The following is a 17330-nucleotide window of genomic DNA, read 5'->3' on the forward strand; positions in this document are numbered from 1 at the left end:
GAAGCCATGAATTTCGTGACCTCTGGGACTAAATTGTAGCCTTAATTATGACACCTGGATTGTTTTCTCTTGTGTTGGTCTAAATCTTTAAAGGTCAAAAAAGTCAATGTACTAACTTTAAATATAAAGTCCTGTGAGGCCTAGTCTACACTTGAAAAATTGAACTGGCTTAACTACATTGCTCGGGGTGTGAAAAATCCAAACCCTGAGTGGTGTAGGAGTGGTAGGAGAACTCCTCCTGTCAGTAGCTCATGTCTACACTGAAGCACTATAGCAAAATAGCTATGGTGCTGTAAAATTTCTAGTCTAGACAAGCCCTTAGACTTTCACCTTGTCTTTACTGGAGTCACCACGGTACTAGGCTGATAGTAAAATATTGAGCAGCTCAGTTAAGATCACTAAGTTTGGTACTGTCAATCCCCCTTCAAGAATGGGTCTACACAGAATTCTCTTATTTCATCTTGGGATTTTATTGTCCTACCCATTAAATAATTTAACCAACCAACCAGTAGGGCCACTGGACAATCGAGATGCTAAAGGATGCTCGAGACTTACAGATCTCTTAATTCTTTGCAGATTAAGTAAGGTGGAATTAGTAGGCAAGATAAGTGATGCTGTTTTACAGTTATGGATACTTGTGCAGAAGTGAGAGTTTAGTCGGTTATGTTACTAAATGTTTTTTCAGCTTTTGTATGTTAATGACAAAAGTAAAAAAAGTTCAAGGAATACAAATATCTTCTACAGTATTATCAAATATAAAACGCACACCGTCTCCATACCAGGGAATACACATAACATGCAAAGCCAACTTAGCCTATATCTAAAAAAAAAAAAATTCTGCTAACAAAACCCTTCTCATCCAAAAACCATCACCTACAACTGGAGGAGAGCAGTAGGCTTTAATCATGCCCTTACAGTTAGACTTGGGCTCTGCTGGACCTATAGGGAGGGGAGAAACAAACTCCAGAGAAATGGCCTTACATTAAGATCATGCTGTCACCAGCTCCCACACATTTAAATCTAGCACCTGTTAGCGCAGGGTCAGCTGAGGTACATGCTGAGAGAAAATCCTGGGTATCCAGGATCTAAGACCATTGATAGAAATCAATACCTTGCATTATGCCCGGAAACAAATGGAAGGCCAGTTAAGAGAATGGAGAAGTGATATCAAATGTTTCCTGTTGTTAATACTGCCCAATATCTAAGCAAGCAAAGTCTGTCCCAGATGTAAATTCTGAGTCATCTTAAAGAGAAGCCCCAATTAGGACATTACAACACTTCAATCAATACATCATGAAGATAAATTTTACTCTGGGGAGGTCCAATCTGAGTGAAAAGCATACAGATGAAAACAAAACAAAAAAAAGGCATTTGAACCCATCAGATGGTGTCACTGTCTAAGGCAAAGCTCTCTGTGGAATTATAATGAACTTTTAGCATGAAAAGAGACTATGCCACTTATATATTATAATATTACCATAGTGCCTAGGAGCCCTAGTCATGGAACAGGACCCTATTTTGCAAGATGCTGTACAAACCAACAAAGAAAAAAAGATGGTCCCTGTCCCTAGATAGACAAGAGATGGATACATACAAGGAAGCAAAGTACACTATTGGTCAGCAAGCTAAGGAGCTGTTTCAGCACATCAGCAGCATAACTGTTGACAAGTATTTTGTAGACATTGTGGCAAAAAGAGTTTTAAGAAGGGTTTTGAAGGAGAAGTTAGTTTAGCTTACACACACCCCAGGGAAGTATCTGTACAATACATATACCCCAAGGAAGGTATCTGTGCCAAAAGGGATACATCTAGAACATACAAATCACATCATCAAGTTCAGATCCAAGAACTTGTTCCAAATCATGAAAAATAGTTTGAATTATAAGGATATGGAAAGACCTTCAACTCCTAACGATCTAGTCTAGCGGGAGGCTCAAATCTAGAATCAGACCGACAATTTAAGGGATACGGGGAAGTGACTTCTAGCTTTTCATAGGAACACAGGACTCCACTCCAGAGGAGTTTTGGGATCAATCTAGTCTAGTATTCTGTCAGATTGCCCAGTCGACCAGATGGTTCATAAGATGATGTAGTGAACCAGCAGGTGCTTATTTTCTTCCTAAACCCTACCTCCCCATTACTTTGAGGTTGGCTTATAGTCTGAAACAGGACTATTTACATGATTTATCTTACCTAATGTAACTTTGGCTGTTCTCTTTATCCACGGATATCTAATCCATTTTAATCCTAATAAATTTATAGCCTAGGTGATATCTTGTGGCAATAAACAGATTAACTATAAGTCATGTCATAAACATTTCCTTTATCAGTATTAAAGTGTTGCACTTAAATTTCACCGAGTCTGTGCTTGTATTACTCGGGTAAATAGGAACACAGTTTACCTTCCCTATACAATTCATTATTTTAATATACCTCTATCATATCCCCTCTCATTCATCTTGTTTCTTTACATGAATGTCTCTTTATTCTGCCTATCAGCCTTTTGGCTAAGATCAAGTGTGGCCTTTTGGCTAAGATCCAATGTAAGTAGTCTCTTGGCCTATCCAAGGCCGTATTCAAGTGTCTTGATGTTTTTGGTCTTTTGGTCTCGAGATGAAAGCCTTGTCTGTGTCTCTGAGACCTTGAGGTAAAAAAATTATCTAAGTTATAGCTCTTCTTATCACTTTAATATCTGATCAGCATTCACCTTTGAACACCCTTTATTTCTAGGTTATCCTTGTGAAGATTGTTCTCACCTGAAATGTGCCATTCTTTCAGTAAGTTTATATAAAAGCATAAGGTCTTCAGTGTTTTTATCCCCTTCCTTATATATTACCAATATTTTATTTAGTTTTTTGACTGCCATCACACACAAAACGTAGGAAACATAGCCAGGTATCACTCTGGAAAGTTTTATGAAAACTGGAGCGATTATAATTTAGATCCCAGTAATTAATACGAGTAGTTGAAGTTATTTCTTCCGAGGTGCATTACTTTACATATGTCAACAAAGATTTTTATCTGCCATTTGTGTTGCCCATTCACATCACTTGATTAGATCCCTCTGAAGTTCTTCACATTCTTTACTAGCCTAAATAATTTTGTGCCATCTGAACTTGGTAAGTATATTCCACACCACTGGTCCAGGTATAGAACCTTGTGATGCCCTACTTAACTTCCCCCAACCCATGACAAAAATTGATCATTTCTTCCTATTTTCCATCTCTTAGCCAATTTCTAATTCATGGCAGTATTTTGCCTTTCACCAGTAACTGTTTATTTTCCTTAGCGTTATGAGGGAACTTTGTCTAAACACCTTTTGAAAATCCAGATTAAAGAATGAGAACCAGATGCCATAACCTGTGACCTGACGAGCCACCTAAATAGTTTTTTAAATATAAATTTCATTGTTAATTGATAACTATATCTTATTAGTATGTTTTCTTAATGTAAATGAGATTATTAGAGCCCTTTAAATAGACAAGAATTTAAATCACAGGTGGGAAACCTTTTGTAGTCTCAAACACAAGAAATCAAGATTTTATCCTTGAAGCACAGTTGGAAAAAGGGAGTTTGGAAAATAGCGGTGGTGAGTTTTTGAGACTCAATTCTCACTACAGAGGCTTTAAATAGAGGCTCTGCTTCTACAAAAATATTTTGCAGTGAAAAAAAATGATACTTCTGATTTATTACCTGCCTAGTTAAAAGTGATAAGAAAACAACTCTATTTTCTGGAATGGTTTCGTTCAGAAATCAATTAGAATCAAAAAATATAAAAGTGTTCAGAAAGCCTACACTGATTAAATCAATTCAGACAGTTGGAGACACATCTGGGACTGTGTTTATGAGTTAATCCGCTACTAGATTTGATTGAACTCATCAACTCAATGATAAACTGTTTTTCTTGACTGAAAAAAAAGTTTGATATGGCACTCTGATTTCCCCCACTACTAGCTAGAGATCTCCACTACATGAAATATTGCTTAAAGTGATTCAAAATACTTATGACAGTAACATTCCACAGGTGAGGCAATTTCAGGAGTTAGATTATTAGGCATCTCCCTGTGGAATTATTGCAGATTTTATTTTCTACAGAAGCTGTGTTTTTTTAATTGAAGTTTTTAGCAATCTTGTTTAAAAAAAAAGCAAACAGTATTAATGCTGTCTGAATCTTCAGACAACAAAAACAGCAGAAAGATAGATTTATGCATCCCCCAGCAACCCTGATGTAAAATTAGTTTTCAAAATTAAATTATGGCCATTTAAATGCCAACACTAATTTTTTTTTTTTTTTTACTTCTGTTCCCCCTACCAGGAGTAAGCTAATGATCTTATCTACGAGTGGATAGTCATGTGACATACAGCAATTCCATTCATTTGAAAAGATAGTCTACAGGAATAAGACTATGATGTTATGGAAGTTAAATGTCTTTTCAAGTATATGACCAGCTAAGGGTTTTGCTACTGTCCTTCAAAATTAGTACTGGGACTTTTGTTCCCACTGGATAACCTTGTGCTCATGCGCGCACACATACTCACCCACTGGGAGTGTACTTGTATATAAGTGATTATGCAAAAAGAAAAGGAGTACTTGTGGCACCTTAGAGACTAACAAATTTATTTGAGCATAAGCTTTCGTGAGCTATCAGATGCATCCAATGAAGTGAGCTGTAGCTCACGAAAGCTTATGCTCAAATAAATTTGTTAGTCTCTAAGGTACCACAAGTCCTCCTTTTCTTTTTGCGAATACAGACTAACACGGCTGCTACTCTGAAACCTATAAGTGATTATGTTTTACCTTTGTCTAATAGTTTATACAAAAATATTTATAGTTTTTGAAGACAAGTTTCCATAGTTTCAAAAAAGCAAACAGAATGTTGGGCATCATTAAGAAAGGGATAGAGAAGACAACAAAATATATTGCCTGTATATAAATCCATGGTACACCCACATCTTGAATACTGGTTGCAGTTCTGGTCGCGCCATCTCAAAAAAGATCTATTGGAATTGGAAAAGGTTCAGAAAAGGGCAACAAAAATGATTAGGGGTATGGAATGGCTTCCATATGAGGAGAGATCAATCAGACTGGGACTTTTCAGCCTCGAAAAGAAATGACTAAGGGGGGATATGATTGATGTCTGTAAAATCATCTGGTGTGGAGAAAGTAAACAAGGAAGTGCTAGGGGTCACCAAATGAAATGAATAGACAGCAGGTTTAATGCAAACAAAAGGAAGTATTTCTTCATACAATGCACAGTTAACCTGTGGAACTTTTTGCCAGAGAGTGATGTGAAAGCCAAGACTATAACAGGGTTCAAAAAAGAACTAGGTAAGTTCATGGAGGATAGGTCCATCCATGGCTATTAGCCAGGATGGGTAGGGAAGGTGTCCCTAGCCTCTGTTTGCCAGAAGCTGGGAATGAGCAACAGGGAATGGACCACTTGATGATTACCTGTTCATTCCCTCTGGGGCACCTGGCATTGGCCACTGTTGGAAGACAGGATACTGGGCTAGATGGACCTTTGGTCTGACCCAGTATGGCCGTTCTTATGTTATGTTCTATGCATTATGTTCACATGGTTCATTTTTTCAATTTCTGATAAATTCAGGTTAAATCCATTACTGATGCACTAACTGATGGAAATGTCTATCATATGCCAAGCTAAAATCTGCAAATCATAGTTTAAAATCCACTTTTAGAAAGGACATCCCTCCTTTTAATAGGAAACAAAGTGATTTTTCATGACATTTCTGTGCAGTTTTACTTTTGAGTAAAATCTATACAGAAGACTACATTAAGGAACCTTAAGGCTGAAAAGCCAGGAAATGGCATAGCTAAGATTGCTGACAACCTTATTTCTGTCTGTGATACAGTCTTTACATCATCATGTATTATTTGTCCCCATGGATTCTTGCCTCATTCATTACAATTTATATTTGTAATTACAGTATCTATTTTATGTCTTCACTGTTCAATGAGCACACTCCTGCACATCATTCATTCTGCCCATGAGTAGGATACACAATGATTTTTTTTAAATCAAAATTGGATTTTTTTAATTTTAAATATACTTTTCTGTTTTAAAATAAATCTATTAAAATGCAATTTGAAATTATGACAACCTATATTAAGGCTTAAACTCCAGCTAGAGAGAGGACTGCTGTCATGCCACTGAGGGAGGAGGTGGCAGCGGCTACGGTACAGGGAGGACACTGGCTGCTGGTTACTTCTGGCAGCAGGTAGTGCGCCACCCCTACTCCCAACCCACCCCCCGTGGTGATGGAGAACCGCTATGCTGCCCTGGCAACGAGCGATGAGGATTCATCCCCAAAGGTTGAAGAGGAGAAGCTATGAGCCCCCAAGGCTGGGAGGATCATAGCCGCCACTCCCAAGAGGAAACGTAGGGTAGTGGTGGTTGGAGACACTCTTCTGAGGGGGATGGAGACATCCAACTGTCGCCCTGACATGGCATCCCGGGAGACATGCTGCCTACCAGGGGCCCGTATCTGAGATGTTACAGCCCTCTGACTACTACCCCATGCTATTCATCCACATGGGCACATGCTGGATCATCCAGCCCTCTGACTACTACCCTATGCTATTCATCCACATGGGCACTAGTGATACTGCAAGGTATGACCCTCAACAGATCAGAAGTGACTACAGGGCTCTGGGAGTAAGGGTGCGGGAGTTGGGAGCGCAGGTAGTGTTCTCTTCAATCCTTCCCGTCAAGGGTAGGGGCCTGGGCAGAGACAGAAACATCCTGGAGGTGAATGTCTGGCTGTGAGGATGGCTTCAGCTTCCTTGACTACGGGATGCTGTTCCAGGAAGGAGGACTGCTAAACTGCTAAAAAATTGGGTCCATCTATTGAAAAAGGGGAAGAACATATTTGGCTACGGACGAACTAACCTAGTGAGGAGGGTTTTAAATTAGATTCAACAGGGGCAGGTGACAAAAGCCCACAGGTAAGTCAAAAACATGGAGACCTGGGAGAAGGGGTGGAATCTGGGGGGGAGCATGAGCTGTTAGAGCAGAAATAAGGGAGAGACCAGACAGAACTGGGGTGGGGGGGAAATCAAATCAGTAACTTAGATGTCTGTATACTAATGCGAGAAGTATGGGGAACAAGCAGGAAGAACTCAAAATGCTAGTAAACAAACACAACCATGACCTAGTTGGCATCACGGAGACCCGGTGGGAGAATACACACGACTGGAATATTGGTATAGAAGGATACAGCTTGCTCAGGAAGGACAGGCAGGGGAAAAAAGGGAGGAGGTGTTGGCTTATATATTTAAAATGTATGCGCTTGGACTGAGGTTGAGATAGAAATAAGATACAGACTTGTTGAAAGTCTCTGGGTAAGGATAAAAGGGGTAAAAAACAAGGGTGTTGTCATGGTAGGGGTTTACTACAGACCACCAAACAAGGAAAAAGAGGTGGATGAGGTTTTTTTTTTAAACCTTACAAAATCATCCAAAGCACAGGACTTGAAGTCTCCCGTCACTAGCAACTACCAGACATCTGTTGGGAAAATAATACAGCAGGGCACACATTATCCAACAAGTTCTTGAAATGTATTGGAGACAGTTTTTTATTTCAGAAGGTGGAGAAAGCTACAAGAAGGGAGGCTGCTCTAGATTTGATTTTGACAAATAGGGAGGAACTGGTTGAGAATTTGAAAGGCAACTTGGGTGAAAGTGATCATGAAATGGTAGAGTTCACGATTCTAAGGAACGGTAGGAGGGAGAACATCACAATGGATTTCAAGAAAGCAGACTTTAGCAAACTCAGGGAGTTTGTAGATAAAAGTCTCAGGGGAAGCAAGTCTAAGAGGAAAAACAGACGGCAGTTTTTCAAAGAGACATTATTAAGGGCACAAGAGCAAGCTATCGCACTGCGTAGGAAAGACAGGAAGTCTGGCAAGAGACCACCCGGTTTTAACCAGGAGATCTTGAATGATCTAAAATTAGAGGGAAAAAAAAAAAAAAGTCCTACAAAAAGTGGAAACACTGTCAAACTACAAAGGACGAATATAAAACAAACACCACATGTACGTAGGGACAAAATTAGAAAAGCCAAGGAACAAAACGAGACCAAACCAGCAAGAGACATAAAAGGAAACATTCTACAAATACATTAGAAGTAAGAGGATGACCAAGGATAGAGTAGGCCTGTTACTCAATGAGGGGGGAGGGGGGAACAACAACAGAAAATGTGGAAATGGCAGAGGTGCCATTAATGACTTTTGTTTCGGTTTTCACCAAGAAGGTTGGTGGTGATTGGACGTCTAAAATAGTGAATGCCAGTGAAAATGAGGTAGGATCAGAGTCTAAAATAGGGAAAGAACAAGTCAAAAATTACTTGGACAAGTTAGATGTCTTCAAATCATCAGGGCCTGATGAAACGCATTCTAGAATACTCAAGGAGCTGATTGAGGAGATATCTGAGCCATTAGCAATTATCTTTGAGAAGTCATGGAAGGCAGGTGACATTCCAGAAGACTGGAAAAGGGAAAATATAGTGCCCATCTATAAAAAGGGAAATAAGGACAACCGCAGGGAATTACAGACCAGTCAGCTTAAATTCTGTACCCGGGAAGATAATGGAGCAAATAATTAAGCAATCATTTTGCAAACACCTAGAAAATAATGAAGTGATAAGTAACAGTCAGCATGGATTTGTCAAGAACAAATTGTGTCAAACCAACCTAATAGCTTTCTTTGACAGGGTACAAACCTTGTGGATGGGGGGGAAGCGGTAGATATTGACTTGAGTAAGGCTTTTGATACTGTCTCGCATGACCTTCGCATAAACAAATTAGGGAAATACAACCTAGATGGAGCTACTATAATGTGGGTGCATAACTAGTTGGAAAATCGTTCCCAGAGAGTAGTTATCTGTGGTTCACAGTCATGCTGGAAGGACATAATGAGTGGGGTCCTGCAGGGACCAGTTCTGGGTCAGGTTCTGTTCACTATCTTCATCAATTATTTAGATAATGGCATACAGAGTATACTTAGAGTTTGCAGTCGATACCAAGCTGGGAAGGGTTGCAAGTCCTTTGGAGGATAGGATTAAAATTCAAAATGATCTGGACAAACTGGAAAAATGGTCTGAAGTAAATAAGTCTGAAATTCAGTAAGGACAAATGCAAAGTACTCCATTTAGGAAGGAACAATCAGTTGCGCACACACAAAATGGGAAATGACGGCCTAGGAACAAGTACTGCAGAAAGGAATCTGGGGGGTCATAGTGGATCACAAGCTAAATATGAGTCAACACTAACGCTATTGCAAAAAAACCGATCATTCTGGAATGTATTAGAAGGAGTATTGTAACCAAGACACAAGTAGTAATTCTTCCCCTCTACTTCGTGGAGATTAGGCCTCAACTGGAGTATCGTATCCAGTTGTGGGCGCCACATTTCAGGAAAGATGTGGACAAATTGGAGAAAATCTAGAGAAGAGTAACAAAAATGATTAAAGGTTTAGAAAACATGACCTATGAGGGAAAGATTGAAAAAATTGGGTTTGTTTAGTCTGGAGAAGAGAAGACCGAGAGGGGACCTGTTAACAGTTTTCAAGTACATAAAATGTTGTTTAAAAGAGAAGGGAAAAAAATTGTTCTTAACCTCTGAGGATAGGACAAGAAGCAATGGGCTTCAATTGCAGCAAGGGCGGTTTAGGTTGGACATTAGGAAAAACTTCAGGGTGATTAAGCACTGGAATAAATTGCCTAAGGAAGTGGTGGAAGCTCAGGGATGGTCTAGATAATACCTAGTCCTGCCTTGAGTGCAGGGGACTGGACTATATGACCTCTCGGGGTCCCTTCCAGTTCTATGATTGTGATTCTATTATTAAAATAATTTAAAATTACATAAATAATATTTAGGCAACACACGTTTGCTATTGAAGTTTTAAAGGAAGTCAAACCACTGAACTCATGACAGTTATGGAATAAGTATCTGTAACTAGAGGGTTTGTTTTAGAGTTAATCCAGCTTTTGATAGCAGTAACCTCTTCTGCAAGTGCAGAGAAAATGTTTGCTTCATTTCAGTTGATTAGCTCGATCCAATGACTAAACTAGCTCATTCAAAGTTGAGAAAGCAATTAGGAGTTGAAAGAAAAGGAGAGCTTGCTTTATTCTTTTCATCTACAAAATAAAAATGGAGGCGAGAGAGGATGAGATCAACCAGTTCTAAAATCCTGAAGGACATGGTACCAGAAACAACCAGTGCAATCACTAGCTACGGAGAATACTTTCTTTGTTTAATAAATCAGTTTTAAATGCAAAACATGTTTCCATAAACTTTTTCCTTATGTATCCAGCACACTGAGTTTTATTTAATAAATTTTGAATGTTGTTTTTGTACATTTTAATTCAATTCCAATTTCCATCCAGATAGTGCTTGACACAAATCACAAATAAAACAATCTAGTAAAAAATGCATCATTCACCATTATCTAATGCAGTGGTTCTCAAACTTTTGTACTGGTGACCCCTTTCACATAGCAAGCCTCTGAGTGCAACCCCCTTTATAAATGAAAAACAACACTTTTTAATATATTTAACACCATTAGAAATGCTAGAGGCAAAGCGGGGTTTGGGATGGAGGCTGACAACTCGCGACCCCCCCATGTAATAACCTCACAACCCCTGCAGTGTCCTGACCCCCAGTTTGAGAACCCCTGATCTAAACAGAATAATGTAAAAATTAAAATTTTGAATAAATGTATATTCAGCTATATAATATATAGTGTATCCTCATGGTTAAGAAAAAGAAGTACCAAAATTAGCATAAAGCCTATCTTTGGTTGTAAATCAAAATGTTTTAAAGATTACCAACCAATGAGAATCAACCTTTCCTTAGAAAAATAACCAAGTACAAATACATAACAGGATTAAAATCTATTATTTAAATCAAGATTTCCTGCTTGCTGATTTAAATCAGGATTAAAAATTGGTCATTTATATCAATTCATCCTCTATTAAGTGTCCAACTCAGGCCTCTCACTCTCTCACAATCAGACTGTCTAAAACTTACCAATTCCTTCTAAACAACATCTAAGATACTCCCTCGCCTATCTAGCCACACAGCTAAAATTCTCAGCCAAAAACTCTCAGCTCAGTTGCTGCAACATCCTTCTCTCGGGCCTTGACAAATACAAACTTTCCCTGCTCATATCCATTCTGAATGCAGCTGCAAAGATCATTTTCCTAGACAGTCCCTTTGACTGTCACCCCTTTCTTTGAATCCCCCCCACTGACTCCCTTTTCTCTATCACATCAAAGAAAAGCTGCTTGTCTATTTTCAAGGCCCTTCAGTCAACCCCCTCCCTTCCGATCATCTCTCATTCACCATCATACAATGCCAACTTCCATTGCCCACTTGATCCATTTTCAAATAAGCACTTTCCTGCTTTCTCCCATGCTGTCCATTATACTTGAGAAGCACTCCCTGTAAACATCAGCAAAGTTTCTTCATCATCATCCTTAAAATTCCTTTTCCATGTAGTCTACAAAAAAACCTAGACCAGGGTTAGCCTGCTGGTGTGCAGATATCACTGCCTATCATGTTGACCAGTACTGTTTTGTTGTTTTCTTGTACGCCTGCCTGTCTGTATCCATCTGTCATTGTCTTATTCTTACATTGTAAACTTCCTTGTTTTTGTTCTGTTTGTGTACAGAAGCTAGCACAATGGGGCCCTGGTCCATGACTAGGGCTCCTAGACGCTGCAGTAATACAAATAATGAAAAATAACGTTCTACCCTTTACCTCACATTTGCTTCGAAGTAAAGGCAAACAGAATTTGGTTCAAAATTCCAGATCCACAAGACCCTGGTCTTGATAACTATATATTTATTCCTTGCTTCATTCAGTGCTCAGATCATCGTAGTACATGCTACTTGTACAATGCTACCCATGATGCCATGACCTTGCTGTAACTGAGTTTCACCCTAGCTGTATTAAAGCTAGCACAGGTATATCTCCCCACATTACACAGCAAATGAAGGGGGTGATTGTAGACATACCCTTAGTGAATTGACAGAACATGGTTTTTTCAGCTACAGTTCATAAAAAGAGTATAGGTGTTCACAGACTACTCTTATTCCCTTCAGTGGGGTTACTCCCTCTTTCCCCAACTTCATAAACTGCTAGATTGGTGGAATATTGTACTTAGACTCACTAATAGTGCACTCGTACATAGAATCATACAATCAGGACTGGAAAGGAATCTCAAGAGGTCTTCTAGTGCATTCCCTTGCACTCAAGGCAGAAATAAGTATTATTTGTTGTGTTATTTTGAACTAAGATATGTGATTAACGTACACAACATTGAAGTTTTTTGTCCCTATAAAATTGTGGGGGTGGGACATGATGAGGCTTTTTTAAGCTTTGCCTCCTTCATTACTACAGTCTGTCCTCACCAATATGTTTCATAAATCTCAAGGCCAGAAGGGATAATTAGATCTAATCAGACCTCCTGAGAACTTCACCCAGGTTTCCTCACTTTTTCTGAGGAGGAAGGAGGGTGAATGCACAATGATATTTTGAGATGCTTTTAAATCATGAGAACATAATTTCTTCCAAGATTTACCTTCAAAGAAGAGGGGGTTTAGACGGTTTTTGAAGCAACAGTGACAAGCTTGCAGTTACTAAATTAATATTGGCACAACTGCATATTTGCTAGAAAACGAAATAAGAATGCAGCAGGCTTGCCCAATTTCTCTACAACACTCCCAGTTAGCAATCCTATAATCACAGAACAACAGGGTTGAAAGGGACCTCAGGAGGACATCTAGTCCAACCCCCTGCTCAAAGCAGGACCAATCCACAACTAAATCATATCCCAGCCACGGCTTTGTCAAGCTGGGCCTTAAAAACCTCTAAGGAAGGAAATTCCACCACCTCCCTAGGTAATCCATTCCCGTGCTTCACCACCCTACTAGCGAAAAAGTTTTTCCTAATATCCAATCTAAACCTTCCCCACTGCAATTTGTGACCATTACTCCTCATTCTGTCATCTGCTACCACTGAGAACAGTCTAGATTCATCCTCTTTGGAACCCCTTTCAGGTAGTTGAAAGCAGCTATCAAATCCCCCCTCATTCTTCTCTTCCGCAGACTAAACAATCCCAGTTCCCTCAGCCTCTCCTCATAAGTCATGTGTTCTAGCCCCCTAATCATTTTTGTTGCCCTCCGCTGGACGTTTTCCAATTTTTCTACATCCTTCTTGTAGTGTGGGACCCGAAACTGGACAGTACTCCAGATAAGGCCTCACCAATGCCGAATAGAGGGGAATGAACACATCCCTCGATCTGTTGGCAATGTTCCTCCTTATACAGTCCAAAATGCTGTTAGCCTTCTTGACAACAAGGGCACACTGTTGACTCATATCCAGCTTCTAGTCCACTGTAACCCCTAGGTCCTTTTCTGCAGAACTGCTGCCTAGCCATTCGGATACCTAGTCTGTAGCAGTTCATGGGATTCTTCCTTCCTAAGTATAGGACTCTGCACTTGTCCTTGTTGAACTTCATCAGATTTCTTTTGGCCCAATCCTCTAATTTGTCCAAATCCCTCTGTATCCTATCCCTACCCTCCAGCGTATCTACCATTCCTCCCACTTTATATAGCCTATAATTCATTATAGGCTATACAAACTACCGTATAAATTACCCACATTTCTAACCTGATAACATTTGAAAACCTTAGAAACAGTTTTCCTCACTGTGTGTTTGACAAGTTCTTTTAAAAGTAGTATTTATTTCTGGTTCTGCAATTGAAGGGGATACAAATCATTCTTACATTTCTGCCCAACAGCTGTTTTAAACTGAGCAGTGAGGACAGGAACAAAATCTCTAACTCAATCACTGAGATTATGAGATGTTAATCCTACTGATGCTGGCAACACGAACAGACAACTCTACCAGGTGACCTGGTTCCCCAAACACAAGAGAGGAATTTGAACAATAATTTAGCAATGTTTCTTTCTAGAATTCTGCATCAGTGAACAAAGGTTACAACACACACAAATTACTATGTATAAAAGGGCAAACCTGGATGTCAAAAATCAGACAAAAAAAACACGCTGCCCCAGAATTTATTTGTAGTCCAAGTGGGTGAGTTTGTTTCTTAAATTATGTTGTGCTTTAAGACTTTCCCTCAGGAGAAATTTCTGATTAGATTTTGTTTAAATCCCTTTGTTTTCAGGGCTTCCCTGCTCATGAAAAAACCTGATTGACAACCCTGCAAACCAAAGACTTCCCCGCAAAACACTTCACTGGTTTAATGCCAAGATAGATAGCCTCTCCAATCCTGCATCAGTGCCAAGATTAAAGATGAGATATCTAATGACCTTTCAGAGACAGAAAGAGGAGATCTGTACCACTGAAAAAGAGATTCCCAGATTTTGAATGGGACACACCGCACTTGCCTGAGGCTCTGGAAGGTTACCTCTGGGCACTGTTACTATTAGATTCAGTAAAATAAGACACCTGGCTTTAGAGCTGAGAAGTCCCGAAGGGTAAAAAGTTTAAAATATTCTAAACATTTCTACAAATGTTTCTGTGAAGCATGGCACATCAAGAATACAAGATATTGTGGTGTGGTAGAGTCAACAGACACTCATTTGGCATGGGCTGTGTAACTCACTTGCAGCTTCACAACCGAGACAATGGTGCCAACCTCTCCCGTCCCCCACCCCAAAAAAGGATGCCAATGTAATTATACCATTTCAAAACATTGTGTATTCACACCCATATATTACACACACAAAAACTAAGTTCAAAGATTATTAACGCTGTAAAGTCAAGCTCTGAACGAGGCAGGGGTCCCGTGGAAAAAACAGCATGTAATCATGGAATTAAAGACTGTATCATAATGCATTTACAAGGGGGCTGAATTAAGGTAGTACAGGTAACCTTAATGCTGACATTTCCTAACTGGAATGCTTGACTTGGTGATCTTAAATGTTCTTTTAATATAGTTTTACTGTGTGTGTAATTTCCTAGGTTTTAAAAAGCAGACTGAAAAAACAAATTCCATCATGTTTTGTATTGACACCCACATGGATCAGCAGGAGCACTGGAACCTTTTGATCCACCGCACAGACCTCTGCCACTTGAGTTAATGGAGTAACCGATAGCAGCAGTAGGTTGTCACCCTCTAGCACTACAGAAAAATGGGACATTTGTCCAGAGGATTTCACAGATATGTGCTGACAGCAGAGTCATTCCTCTGCTAGGGAGTATGTTCTCGTGGGCAGAGATTCTTCTGCCCCTTCCCCTTACACATGACGCCTTCTCCCCATTCCCTCCAACTTGCCCCGGTCCCAATTCTGTCTCTTGCCCACCCCAAACTCCCATCCTGGTCCACATTCTCCTCGCCTAGCCAGTCCTAGTCTCTGCTTCTCTTTCCAGTCTCCTTGCCCAGTACTAGTCTCATCCCTCCAGACTCTCCATTCCAGTCTGTCATCTTGCCTTGCCAATCCCATTTACCCTACCAGCTTCCCATCCAAACTGTGTTTCCCCCTCTCCCAACCTCCATTTCCAGCCCCTTCCCACCAGCTCCTAGCCCCAATTTCTCCCCGCAGGGTACTCATCAAATCTCAATTACCTCCCCCCACTTCCTTGTCCCAGTCTGCCCTGACTCCTCATCCAATCTCAGTCTTCCTCCTCCACCTCTTAGCACCCCCTTTTTGCCTCCCATCCCAGTCTTCTTGCTCAACCATTCCCAGAACTCCCACCCCAACTCCCAATTTATTCCAAATTTCAGCTCCCCCACCCCAGACTCCTTTGTCCTAATCTACTTCCCCTGGCTCCTGTCCCCTCTGCATTCAAATCAGGAAGCTTCCTCCTCCACACTATCTGAGCCCAGCTGGGGAATCATTTACAACTCGGTTCCAGTGCCTGTATCCAGCACAGCCCACTTCAGCCCAGAGCTGCAATTGCAGGAAAGTCCTGTTGAGCCCTGGGCTGGAGCATACTCAGACCAGAAGGAATTTTGGGGGAACTTAGCTCCTAAAAATCAAGGATGCCTCTACTGAGCATGTGCAAACCTCAATAAGACTTTGCAAAATAACGGCCAAATCTAGGTGGATTTTCACAGGAATGGCAACAGGCACATCCCTTACACCAAAGCCACCCCTTGCCAAATTTCAAGCCCCTGCTCCAAAGCCTGGGGGTGTACAAGCTTTCTGAAGAAGAGATCACTCGAATTCTTTTAACTTGGGCAAAACAATGTAGTTTTCACTAGCCTCATTCTTGGAAACAATTGAACCATTTTGGCTCAGATTTTCCAAAAACTTCAGCCTGAGGCAGACACCCAGCATGGAAAATTTCAGCCCGAACAGCTGAAGTTTGGCAAAGCTATAAGCAACTGAAAACAGGGTCTTCAAATGGGAAGCGTCAGGCAGTGCTACTACCCCTACGCATTATTTTATTTTGAGTGCATTATAGGAGAGGCTTATCAGTTGAGCCCATTAGTTCTCTGACATGAAGTTACAGTTACTGATGCGCAGCACTGACATCTTCCTGAGCGTCTCCAACATAGGCAAGGATGTACATATTATATAATGAATTAAAATACCCCTGAACAAAAAACTTGGTTTGGCTCTTCTTTTCTAAAGCATGTATAAAATCAAGTTGAAACCCAAAACTTTTTACACAAAACCAAGAAAATGTTGTGAACACCACCGGTAAACATTACTCACAGAACCAGACACCAATGCCTTTTTACTTACCACTGTACTATGGCAACTGATAAGCTCTTAGGGGAAAAGCAGCAGCTGCTTTATTTTTCAGAGCAAATAATGAACAAGCAGAGGCCCTAAAATAGCAGCTTACTTTGAATGCTGACATCAAAATTCATTAATAAGTGTCTTGATACCCCAAGTCTGAAATACTAAAAATGAACTGCTTAAGTTCATGAGTAAGAGAAAAAGGCAACATACTAGTGACAAAAAATAAACTGACTCTCAGCTTAACACTTAAACCCCACAGGGCACTACATTTAGCACAATGGTTATGGCTAAAGCAGCAAATCATTCATGGAGGTCAGGGAAGTCACAGGTTCCATGATTTTCCATGACCTCCGTGAAGCAGCAGGTGCAGCTAACCCCAGGACCATCCCAGCAGCTTGGAAAGCCCCGGAGCCAACTGCCCAGGCCGCTGCTCTGACAGCCTCAGGCCATCCACCCAGGCTGCCCTCCTGACTCTGGCAGCAGCAGTGGGGACCTGGACCGCCCCTCCCCACTCCCCAGGAGGAGGAGTCCTCAGGAGCACTCCCCTCCCAGCAGGTAAGATTTAGTCACATGTATTTTTAGTAA

The 17330-nt window shown here is 40.5% G+C and overlaps 1 protein-coding gene across 7 annotated transcripts in view; it reads right to left on the reverse strand.

The window, feature by feature from the left end:
• The window catches only part of UNC13B (unc-13 homolog B), a 389750-nt gene that overhangs the window by 349816 nt on the left and 22604 nt on the right, over positions 1-17330 (reverse strand). The window lies entirely within an intron of this gene.

This window comes from Dermochelys coriacea, chromosome 5 (assembly GCF_009764565.3).
Source record: "Dermochelys coriacea isolate rDerCor1 chromosome 5, rDerCor1.pri.v4, whole genome shotgun sequence".
NCBI lineage: Eukaryota > Metazoa > Chordata > Testudines > Dermochelyidae > Dermochelys > Dermochelys coriacea.